Here is a 12,857-nt window from a genome sequence, read left to right as displayed (position 1 = left end):
TGTAGCCTTTCCTTTGTCCAGTCCATCGTAGAAGGCCACTAGGTTGGTTAGGTAGGACTTGCCCTTAGTGAAGCCACGCTTGCTGTCTTGAATCACCTCTCTGTCCTCCATGTGCCTTAGCGTAGTTTCTAGGAGGATCTGTTCCATGATCTTTCCAGGCACAGAGGTGAGGCTGACACGCTGATAGCTCCTGGGGTCCTCCTTTCTACCCTTTCTAACAATGGCTGTGATGTTCCCCTTTTTTCCAGTTACCAGGCACTACACCTGACTGCCATGACTTCTCAAATAATATGCAGAGTGGCTTGGCAACTACCTCAGCCAATTCCCTCTGGACTCTGGGATGCACCTCATCAGGTCCCATGGACTTAAGTGTGTTAAGGTTCCTCAAGTGGTCACAAACCAGATCCTCACTTACAGTGGGAGGTACTTTGCTCCCCCAGTCCCTTAACTGCAGTTCATTTTCCACTTGAGAAGTGTGGGAAGAGAGCTTGCCCATGAAGACTGTGGCAGAGAAATTGTTGAGTACCTCAGCCTTCTCCTTGTCTGTTATTGCCAGTTTACCAGTCTTGCTCATCAGGGGGGTACACTTTCTCTGACCTTCTTTTTCTGGCTGTAGAAGCCATTCTTGTTACTTTTTGTATCCCTTGCCAAGTTCAGCTCTAGCTGCACCTTGGCCTTCTTAACCCCATTTCTGCACAACCAGACAGTCTCCCTCAACTCTTCCCAGGATCCCTGTCCCTGCTTCCACTGCCTGTGCATTTCCTTCTTGTCCTTTAGCTTGACCAGCAGGTCTCAACTCAACCATGCTGGCCTCTTACTCTCCTTACCCAATTATTTACACCTGGGGATAGAGAGCTCTTGTGCTCGATTAAAAGAGTCCTTAAAGGTCAGCCAGCTCTGGTCTCCTCCCTAGTCTCTGAGGGCAGTTTCCCAGGTGATCCTGTTGACTAACTCCTTGAAGAGCTGGAAGCTGGCTTTCCTAAAATTCATTGTCCTGATTTTACTCTTTGCTTGTCCCACATCCTTCAGGACTGCAAACTCCACAAGCATGTGATCACTGCAGCCCAGGCTGTCTCCAATTTTGATGTCACCAGTTAGTCCACTTGCATTGGTGACCATCATGTCCAGTATTGCATTGCCCTTGGTGGGGCCGTCTATTACCTGGCTTAGGAAGTTATCCTCAGTGCACTTCAGAAGCCTCCTGGATTGTTTTCCAGCAGATGTCGGGGTTATTGAAGTCCCGCAGCACGACAAGAGTCTGTGAGTGCAATGTCTCCTGTAGCTGGAGTAAGAAAGTTTCATCAATAGTCTCCCTCTGATTGGGGGGCCTGTAGTAGACACCAACCACAAGGTTTCCTTTGGTGCCTCTGGTTCTTACCCATAAGCTTTCAACATGCTCATGACTGTTCTTCATAGACAGCACTTCACACACTATCCGTCTCTTGATGTAGAGGGCAACCCCTCCACCCTTCCTTCCTTGCCTCTCCCTTCTCAACATCCTGTAGAAATCTATCACCGCACTCCAGTCATGGGGTCATTCCCACCAAGTTTCAGTAATGGCAACTCGGCTGCAGCCTTCTAGTGGTATGGTGGCTTCCAGCTCCTCCCATTTGTTGCCCATGCTGCATGCTTTGATGCAGAGGCACTTCAGCTGGACTGCTGGCTGCATCACCTCCTTAGAGGAACACCCCTTAATTCCTTTGAAATATTTCACTGGTGTTTTCCTGTTGGCCTCTATTACCTCAGGAGCCCCTTGCTCATCTCCATGAGACTTGAATTGTGCTCCAGTAAGGTCAACAAGACTGAGGAGTCCTTGCTAGCATCCCACACCTCTATCCTTGGCATTTTGTCCCACGACTTGTCTCAGGTGAGCCTGATATCATCCCCATCATGTCTAGTTTAAAGCTTTGTCGATAAGCCCTTCTATCTCATGTGCAAAGACGCTTTTCCCCCTATGATAAAGGTGAACTCCATCTGACATCAGCAAACCTGGTGCCATGTAGGCCATCCTATTACAAAAAAACCCAAAATTGTGGTGGTGTCACCACCCACAGCCATGAATTAATAGACTGCATCTGTCTGTTTCTTCTGATGTCACTGCCCACAACTGGAAGGAGAGAGGAGAAAATAACTTGTGCTCCTAATTCCCCTACCAAGTGTCCCAACACCCTAAAGTCTCTTTTGATCACTCTTGGACTATGCATTGCTACTTCATCACCACCCACACAGAACACCAGTAATGGGTAGTAGTCTGAGGGATGCACCAGGCTAGGAAGTCCTCCCTAAAACAAGGTTTTGTTTGGCACATTGTACCCTCTGTACCCCTCAGAAGGGAGTCACCTACAACTGTAGTCCTTGTTTTCTTCCTCGTGGAGGTGGTTGTGATATGGGGGTGAAGAGGTACCTTTATTTTCCCCGTCCATTGTCTGGCCTTCCACATGCAGAGCCGCATACCTGTTGTACAGAGGCACCTGGAAAGGTGAGGTGGGCAAGGGGGGGGTTCACCTGCTACCCCAAGTGTGGACTTGCCTCCATATTATTTAATATGCCCTTACATTTCCTCAACATTTTTATAACCCTGATGTTAATAATACAGCCAACCATAGACAATTAATAGAAAGGGCCACTGCATAAGCAGAAAATTGTTTCTGGCTGAATTGCCTTCCTGTGTTATCCAAGGGAAATTTAATGCTTTTATCATGTAATGACATTGTTTCAATTTCAAAATACAGGTTAGGGATGGAAAACAAGGGAAATAAAGAAATTCAGAACTCTTCCTTTGAAATAAATGACCTTTTATTTTATGAGTATCTTACTTTTGATCTGGACGTAATTGAGGTATAACTCTGCTGTCCCTAACTGTGCTTATTATCCTGCTTGTGGCTGGTGGTAAAGGTCATGCTACACTTACACTCAGTCATTACTATAAATGCCATACTCACATGTCGCAAGCTATGGTGCTGAAGTTGGGGCTATGACAGCTGCTTTTACTTCTCAGACTTTTTGCTATGTCTTTTTATCTTTAATATTCACGATCTGTTGCATCATGGGACATTTTTTCCCTGCTATCCAAATGTGTTTTGCTGGCACTCACCAACGACAAGAAATTTAGCCTTTCTTTCTGCTTGATAGATGTCAGTGAATAGACTGCGATTTCACTGCTTGTTCCCATTATTGTAGAGTATTTGATGAATATTAGTGCAGATGTCTTTGACTCTGTGGCTGGAGTGCAAACAGTCCTCTAGGGACATTTTTCATATCTGAGTACAGACTGAGTAAAAAACCCCATGCCATTGTTTCCATTCTCCACTTTCATAAATACAGAAGTATTTCAGCAATAATACTTGTGCCTGAATTTAAAATTCCACTCCCAATATTACACTGGATTCCACATTTTGAAACTGGTTTCTTGTGAACTTTTATGCCCATGAAATATCATGAGACTAGCTCAAACACCTTGAGTTTAAATTTTAAAACGGATGAATGTTTGCTTTGCTCATTGTGGCAACAACCTGTCATTTTTTGATAGCCCTTGAAATAATACAGATAAGAATGAATATTAATCTTAAGTCTTTGACTATACCTAATCAAAATATAGACTGTGAGAACGGTGCCAAAATTTGGCATGAATTACATGCTTTCTTCTATCTTATATCATAGTAAGTGCATTCTACTATACACCTAAACTTCATTTGTACTCACTTTCCTCAACTTCATTCTGCAGGTTGGCTCTTCAACCAACATCAGATCAGCTGATACTGAGAGTCTGATGCTGCTTGTGCTGTAGGGGGTATTCTGTAGAACGATTGCAAATGTTGCTTTGCCATACAATAGGTTGACTTTTTACATTCGATACATGAAGCTTTGCTGTAAAACATTCAGTTAGTTACTAATCTCAATGGCTAACACCTAGAAGTAGTTCTTTTTAGAACAAGGCCAGATTCCTCCAACTTTATGACCAATAGTCAGTGGGAATACTTAGCAGAAGTAAAGCTGACAGAAACCAACCCTCGGAAATGCTCAATGGATGCTCTATTAGTGTATTTCTACTGTACAAGATAATGACAAGACTGGTATGAAGAGACAAAGTCCTCGTATGACATGGGCAAAAAAAGGTCATCTTCTTATTGCTCAGCACCAAGTTTTACATGCTTACACCGTGTTTATCTCACATTTGTTTTATCTTTTTCTTCGTTGTATCTTCCAGGACTGTAAAGTTAATATTCATTGTGGTGGGCTGGCCTGACCCGGGCCAGCTGCCAGATACCCACCCAGCTGCTTGCCCAGTCCTCTCCTTAATGGAGCAGGGAGAGAAAATAAGGTGTAAAAGCTCCTGGGTCAAGATAAAGACAGGGAAATCACTCACTAATTACTGTCAGACAAAACAGACTTGACTTGGAGGAAACTGATTTAATTTACCTCCAATTGCAAATAGAGTAGGATGGACATCTTTATTGATGATTTAGATGAGGGGATTGAGACCATCATCAGCAAATTTGCTGATGACACCAAGTTGGGAGGGAGTGTCGACCTGCTGGAAGGCAGGAGGGCTCTGCAGAGGGATCTGGATAGACTGGAAAAATGGGCTGATTCCAGTGGAATGAAGTTCAACAAGGCCAAGTGCCAGGTCCCGCACTTTGGCCACAACCCCCTGCAGCGCTACAGGCTGGGCACAGAGTGGTTAGAGAACAGTCCCGTAGAAATGGGCCTGGGGGTACTAATTGACAGGAAGCTCAACATGGGCCAACAGTGTGCCCAGGTGGCCAAGAAGGCCAGTGGTATCCTGTCCTGTATCAAAAATAGCGTGATCAGCAGGACAAGGGAAGTGATCCTTCCCCTGTACTCTGCATTGGTGAGGCCACACCTGGAATATTGTGTTCAGTTCTGGGCCCCTCAGTTCAGGAAAGACATTGAAGTGCTGGAGCGGGTCCAGAGAAGAGCAACAAGACAGGTGAAGGGACTTGAATACAAGACCTACGGGGAGAGGCTGAGAGAGCTGGGGTTGTTTAGTCTAGAGAAGAGGAGGCTTAGAGGTGACCTTATCACTCTCTATAACTACCTGAAGGGAAGTTATAGCCAGGTGGGGATTGGTCTCTTCTCCCAGGCAGTTAGCAACAGGACAAGGGCGCATGGGCTTAAGCTCTGCCAGGGGAAATTTAGGCTGCATATTAGAAAGAAATTCTTTACAGAGAGAGTGATCAGGCATTGGAATGCTCTGCCCAGGGAGGTGGTGGACTCACCATTCCTGGAGGTTTTTAAACTGAGATTGGACATGGCACTTAGTGTCATGATCTAGTAAACGGACTGGAGTTGGACCAAGGGTTGGACTTGATGATCTCTGAGGTCTTTTCCAGCCCAGTCGATTCTGTGATTCTGTGAGAAAGACAGACAGAAACTAAGACACTTTTCCTTCACCCCGACTCCTCTTCTTCCAAGGCTGGACTTCACTCCTGCAGTCCCGACTCCTCTGCATCCTGCCACCAGACAGCCTCCACCAACACCTTCCCACAGACACTCTGAGTTTATATACCCCACTGCTTGCTAAAGGGTTGTGGGGTTTTTTTGGTATCTGAGTTGTCACATTGTACTTGATACCTTCCTTTAGCCCTCGATCCTTTCTTTCTGAATTACATGCTCTCTTTCTTGGAGTTTGGAGAAAACCGTTATCCAAAATTCAACAGGTGGGTCTTGGTCTGAGCTGGGTTAGGTCCAGCCCATGTGAGTGTCTGATCCTAGATGAGAGTGAAGCACTGAACACCTTGTACAACCTTATCCACTGTCTAGTGGGAATACCTAAAATAATTATTAATAGCAGAAGAAAACTTCTTTTTCTTTATACAAATAAATAATCATTAAACATCTTCTGGTCTTATGGGACTCAGGTCCTCTGGCACAAAGTGTGTTGAAGTGTCTAAAAGTATGGCCTAAATGAGAAAGTGCTCCTGGTACACTGTCAGGATGGCATGTTTTCTCTGTTTAATTGTGGCTTTCTTGATTGTGATTTTAGTAAGTTTTATGTTATTTAGCAGCTAGCAAAATATTGTATTTCATGTCTATTTTCTTTATTCATACATGCTGCTTTGTCTTACTATAGAAAAACACATCAGCAAATTAAACATTAAAATTGACATACTTGGGCAAGTTAGCACACCATTAAGACAGGCAGGGCAATTCTGATTCCCTTTGGTACCATGGAAGTGTCTCTGCTGCGAACCCACTGGGATGTTGGAAATCCATTTTATGCAACTTCCAGTAGAAGGAAAGTTGTGAAAGATAAGACTGTCTTAATAGGGAAAAAAATGGGAACTTGTAAAATGGTGAAGTGTGGCATAGTTTACTTTACGGTACACAGATGTCATAAATTTGTAGAATCAGAACATTTTCCACAGTTGCGAATTTCTGTTGCCAGTGATAACATACATTAGGCTGTATTTATCATACAATATTATTCTATAAGTACAGTGCCAGTATGTTATATTTTATCTACAATATCTTACCGTACCAGTATTTATGTTTACAACTCTTGCTTACGTACAAAAGGGTGAGAGAATACTTCAACAGATTACTAAATTGATGAATCTAATGCAGAGTGCACCCACTAATAACATGCTATTTATTTTGTTCTGTTGTTAGACATCTCTCACTAAAATGGTGCTTTAGAATGCAGGTGACCTCTAATTTTACTGTGAAGAATTAATGATCCACTTGACTTCTGTACTCCATGGAACTGAGTGATCAGGAAAGCGTGTGCCTGAGTGCTAATGATGCAGTATGTCCACTCCAACTGTTTTACTGTACTGCTGTTCTCAGCCTGCCCTTCTGCTACACAGAACTGCAGCATTTTGCTCCCTGGGCACTTATCTCTGAAGCTATAGCAAATTTTGAAGGGCCCTTCAGAGCCTTGTGGAACTGTGAGAGGAAAGATTATATCCTGCTGAGTTGCTAGGAAAATTTTCGTCAACCATTGCCAACTTCTTTTCTTATAATGGAGGCCAGGGAAAAGGCTCAGCTTTTGCTCTCTGCTTGGTGAGGAACAAAAAGTATCTGCTGGAGTTTCTGTACTGTCAGCTGGAACATCAAACTCATGTAAGGCATTCTAAAGCATTCACTCAGGCCCACGAGAGCTCAGTTCAGAAATAGCCTGATCTGTATGGTGCTGTAGGAAAGTGACATCTGTGGCTTTTTGGCCTGGTTCAAATTATTGACTGGTCAAACAGGCATGTTTTCAAGTTGTGAGTTACACAGGAATGTTTTCCCTGGGAAGAAGAGAAGGAAGGAGACATTTTTGTTATCAGACCAGACCTCCAAGTTAGAGAGGACTAATCACTGGTAGATTCACAATGGACTTTGGCCAGTCCTTCCAGTGGTGCTCAGCTGGGCACCACTTCAGCATTAGGCCATTCCTGACCTGCTGATATGCAAGTGTCCATAGAAATCATAATGTGCTGAAGAAGCAGGCAAAATATTTTCATGGGTTTCTCAAGAGTTGTTTGATGGAATTCATGTGCCCATTCTCTTATCCCTTGTTTTTTTTCTGTATAAGCACACAAATGCTCTATGTGAAAGGCACATTAACTAAGAACTAATGCAATTCCATGTTCTGAGGTGGTAGTCATGGCAGATGCTGTGCACATATACAGCAAGAGATAGTTCTTTCTCTGAAGAGCTCTCAGTATAAATAACAGTGGTGATGATCTAAGTCTCAGTGAATCATCATAGGAAGCTGTTGACTTATATATAGGGAGGCTAGGCAAAGTGCATATTTACAATGTTTGCTTCCTTTGGGAAAAGTGGTCTTGGCTTCATGTCTGTCAAAACACTGTCATTCATAATGTCTTCACAACACTGCAGTTCCAAGTGGCCCTACATACTTACCATTTATTTCTGAAGGCATTCCTAGATGATGTTGAAAGACAGCTTCAATCACATTTGAAATAAATACCTGGTAGAATTAACTTTTGGGAAACTGTAAACTAGGAGGGGTTGTCTGACTGTAGTTCAAATTTAATGATTTATTTGCAGCTCCACTATAATGCATCTTTAATCATACACTTGAAAGCAACGATGAAATCTGCAGGAGCAGCAATAGGCAAGCAGCAACAATCTGCTGCACAGCCATACAGGCAACATACTGATAACACAGCATGCAGGCAATTTCTTCCGTGGTTGATAGCTACAACACATACCAGCCATGGGAATATTGTAAAAGGTTTTCAGAGTGCTGGAAATGTTAAGCCTGTAGGAGATATGTTGCATTGCTATTAACTTTCTCCTGCAAGAACTGGTGTAGACAAAAGTGTGTGACCTCCAAGTCTATTTGGTTTCTCCTTCAGTTTGTCAGCAATGCACAAGGTGTTATGTCTGAAAGTGGAGGTGCTGCCTGTTAATCACAGAATCACGGAATGTTGGGGGTTGGAAGGGACCTCGAAAGATCGTCTAGTCCAATCCCACTGCCGGAGCAGGAACACCTAGATGAGGTTACACAGGAAGGCGTCCAGGTGGGTTTTGAATGTCTCCAGAGAAAGAGACTCCATAACACCCCTGGGCAGCCTGTTCCAGTGTTCTATCACCCTCACTGTGCAGAAGTTTCTTCTCATACTTAAATAGAACCTCTTGTGTTCCAGTTTGTACCCATTGCCACTTGTCCTATCATTGGTTGTCACCAAGAAGAGCCTGGCTCCATCCTCACGACACTCACCCCTTACATATTTATAAACATTAATGAGGTCACCCTTCAGTCTCCTCCAAGCTAAAGAGACCCAGCTCCCTCAGCCTTTCCTCATAAGGGAGATGCTCCACTCCCTTAATCATCTTTGTTGCCCTGTGCTGGACTCTCTCCAGCAGTTCCCTGTCCTTCTTGAACTGAGGGGCCCAGAACTGGACACAATGTTCCAGGTGTGGTCTCACCAGGGCAGAGTAGAGGGGAAGGACAACCCCTCTCAACCTACTAACCACCACCCTTCTAATACACCCACAGGATCCCATTGGCCTTCCTGGCCACAAGGGCACAGTGCTGGCTCATCATCATCCTGCTGTCCACCAGGACCCCCAGGTCCCTTTTCCCTACACTGCTCTCCAACAGGTGGTTCCCCAACTTATACTGGAACCTGGGGTTGTTCTTGCCCAGACGCAAGACTCTACACTTGCCCTTGTTATCTTTCATTAGTTTTTTTCCTGCCCAACTCTCCAGCCTGTCCAGGTCTCGCTGGATGGCAGCACAGCCTTCTGGCGTGTCAGCCACTCCGCCCAATTTTGAATAATCAGCAAACTTGCTGACAGTGCCCTCTATTCCCTCATCCAAGTGGTTTATGAATATATTGAATAGCACTGGTCCCAGTACCGACCCTTGAAGACTCCACTAGATACAGGCCTCCAACTAGACTCCGCCCCATTGACCACAACTCTCTGGCTTCTTTCCTTCAGCCAGTTAACAGTCCACCTCACTACGCGATCATCCAGTCCACACTTCCTCAGTTTACCAGCAAGGACACTGTGGGAGACTGTGTCAAATGCTTTACTGAAGTCAAGGTAGACCACATCCACTGCTTTGCCATTATCTATCCACCTGGTTATGTCCTCATAAAAGGCTATGAGGTTGGTTAAGCTAGACTTCCCCTTGGTGAAGCCATGTTGACTGCCCCTAATGAACCTCTGATCCTTGATATGCCTTGAGATTGCTCCAAGGATAAGTCGTTTCATCACCTTTCCAGGGATGGAAGTGAGGCTGACTGGTCTATAGTTAATCAGGTCCTCTTTCTTGCCCTTTTTGAAGACTGGAGTGACATTTGTTTTCCTCCAGTCCTCAGACACCTCTCCCATTTCCCATGACTTAGCAAAGATGATGAAGAGTGGCCTTGTAATGACTTCAGCCAGCTCGCTCAGAAATCATGGGTGCATCCCATCTGGACACATGGATTTATGGATGTCCAGATTGCTTAATTGCTCCCTAACCCAGTCCTCAACAGCCAAGACAAACTCCTCCATTGTCCTGACTTCCTGTGTGGCCTCAGGGGTACGGGGCTCCTCAGGACAGCCTCCAGCAATGTAGACCGAGACAAAGAAGGCATTCAGTAACTCTGCCTTCTCTGTATCTTCTGTCACCAGGGCACCCACCTCATTCATCAGTGGGCCTGCATTGCCTCTGGTGTTAGTTTTATCCACCATGTATTTGAAGAAGCTCTTTCTGTTGTCCTTGACGCCTCTTGCCAGGTTTAATTCTAAGGAGGCCTTAGCTTTCCTAGTTGCCTCACTACATCCTCTGACAACAGCCTTATTCTTCCCCTAGCAGTTGCTTGAAAAGGCCAAAGTTGGCCCTACTGAAGTCCAGGTTTGTGATTCTATTTGGTATTCTGTTCCTGCCACATGAGATCCTGAACTCCACCAGCTCATCGTCGCTACAACCAAGTCAGCCCTCAACCTTTACCTCCTCAGCCAGACCCTCCTTGTTAGTGAGGATAAGATCCAACAGCGCTCCTCTCCCAGTTGGCTCATCCACCATTTGTATCAGGAAGTTATCATCAATGCACTGGATGAACCTCCTGGATTGTGGAAGAATGGCTGAGTAGTCCTTCCGGCAAACATCAAGGTAGTTAAAATGCCCCATGACAACCAGTGCCGGTAACTGTGAGGCTGCTCTCAGCTGCCTGTAGAAGGCCTCATCAGCTTCCTCACCCTAATCTGGTGGCCTGCAATAGACACCCACAACAGTATCACCCCTGCCAGCCTGCCTCTTAATTCTCACCCACAGACTCTCAACTTGCTCCTCATCCACCCCTGGACAGTACTCCATACGTTGTAGTTGCTCTCCCACGTAAAGAGCAATTCCACCACCTCGCCTGGCTGGCCTGTCTTTCCTGAGGAGGACATAGCCATCCATGACCACATTCCAGTCAGATGAGCTGTCCCACGATGTCTCTGTAACTGCCACCAGATCATAATCTCCTGCCTGAACACAGGTTTCTAACTCCTCCTGCTTATTCTCCATGCTGCATGCATTGGTGTACAGGCATTTCAGGGAGTGAGCTGAGCACACTGATTTCACGCAAGGGGAATGGGAGGCCTCCTGGTCTTCATCAGTTCTAGAGTGCAAGCCCAGCTACAGCCCCATCCCCCTTCAAATCTAGTTTAAAGCTCTTCAAATTAGCCCTGCTAATTCCTGTCCCAGCATCCTTTTGCCCCTGTGAGATAAACCTTTCCCACATATCTCTGTCTGGACAGGTGTCTTATAAAACCAGCTGTTATCAAAGAATCCAAAGCCCTGCCTGTAGCACCAGTCTTGTAGCCAATTGCTTATGGACTGAATTCTTATATTCCATCCCACGTCAGCACCTGAAAATGGAAGGAGGGAAGAGAAAATCACTTACGCCCCATATTCTTTCACCAACCATCCCAAGGCCTTGAAATCTTTCTTCATTCCCCTCAGACTATGGGTTGCAGCTTCCTCCCCACCTGTCTGGAAGATCAGCAGTGGGTAGCAGGCCACTGAGTGCACCAGGTTGGGGAGTGCCCTGGTGATACCCCTGATCCTGGCTCTAGGTAGACTACCTACTTGCCTATGATGGTCAACTCTGCATATTGGGCCCTTTGTCCCTCTCAGAAAGAATCTCCTACTACAATTAACCTTCTTTCTTTCTTATTGAAGGCGGTCTTGAGTTGTGGAGTCAACCACCTCTCCCTGTGTGACCTTGTAGGTGGGCCTTGCACCACATCCTCACCTTCAAGATCCAGGGCCTCAAACCTATTACACACGGGCACCTGGGGAAGCAAAGCAGATAGGGATGGGGGCTGCTTGTGACACCTAACTGGAACTTGCTTCCAACCCTCGTCATCTTTTTGGACCCTTGCCTCTGCCCAACAGTGACAGTGCAGGGGCTGTCTCGGGTCTTCCCTGTCGGGCAGAGGGTCCATCACCTTTTGGGGGGTATCTCCCTGGGGCCTTTCTGACTGGGACGCCAGGGAGTTACTCCACAAGTCAATCTCCTTCTCACACTCCCTGATGGTCCTCAGTCTCTCGACCTCCTCCTTAAGTTTCACCACCACACTGAGCAGATCTTCCACCTGCTCACACCTCACACAGGTGGAATGCCTGCCTCCTTCCACCTGCAGCAACAGGCTCTGGCACTCCCTGCAACCAGAAATCTGAAGAGCCACGGTTTGGGGCAGGTGCTCTGTCTGGGTTGCCACAGTCTTTTTGTGACAAGCTCTCTGTCTAGAGGAGACCATGGTCAGCTGCAGTCTGAGACACTGGCAATAGGTGATCTAAAAAGCAAGGAGTGACAACCTCTGCACCCTCCTGCACGAGCTACTAGTGAGAGAAAAAATGGGCAATGTGTGGTTTGATAGCACTTCATTTCCAGAATTCAAGTTCATATATAAATAATACAAACTAAATGCATCTGTGGTTGCACATGCATTTTCCCAGCAGTAGTGCTTATATAAACAGCTCCCATATCTCTGTCACTGGCCTTTTTTCCATCCCTTTGTTAATCCCTCATTTATGCTGGAATGACTGTATATGGGGTCTGTACTATGACCCAGATGAGGAAACACATGCAACTGAAAAACATTTTGCACTTTTTCTGAGTGGTATTTTTTTTCATTTTTAGCCAATATTGTTGCCGAATGTGGCATTTCACTCTTAGCAGCATGCAGTCTGAATATTCTTTATTTCTTCTGAAGCAGGAGGTAGCTCTGTAATGTCCCCACTGATACTACTGCGCAAATAGAGAGTGCGAGTATCAGAATATGAAGAGGTAATATTAAAAATGCTATGCTCATGCACTCTCAAAATGATGATAGAGAATTACAGAGGGTTCATAGTCATCACTTAAGTTAACAGACCCTTCTATTTAAAAGTA

This window comes from Columba livia, chromosome 2, assembly GCF_036013475.1.
Source record: "Columba livia isolate bColLiv1 breed racing homer chromosome 2, bColLiv1.pat.W.v2, whole genome shotgun sequence".
Lineage (NCBI taxonomy): Eukaryota > Metazoa > Chordata > Aves > Columbiformes > Columbidae > Columba > Columba livia.
This window is presented reverse-complemented; position numbering follows the sequence as displayed.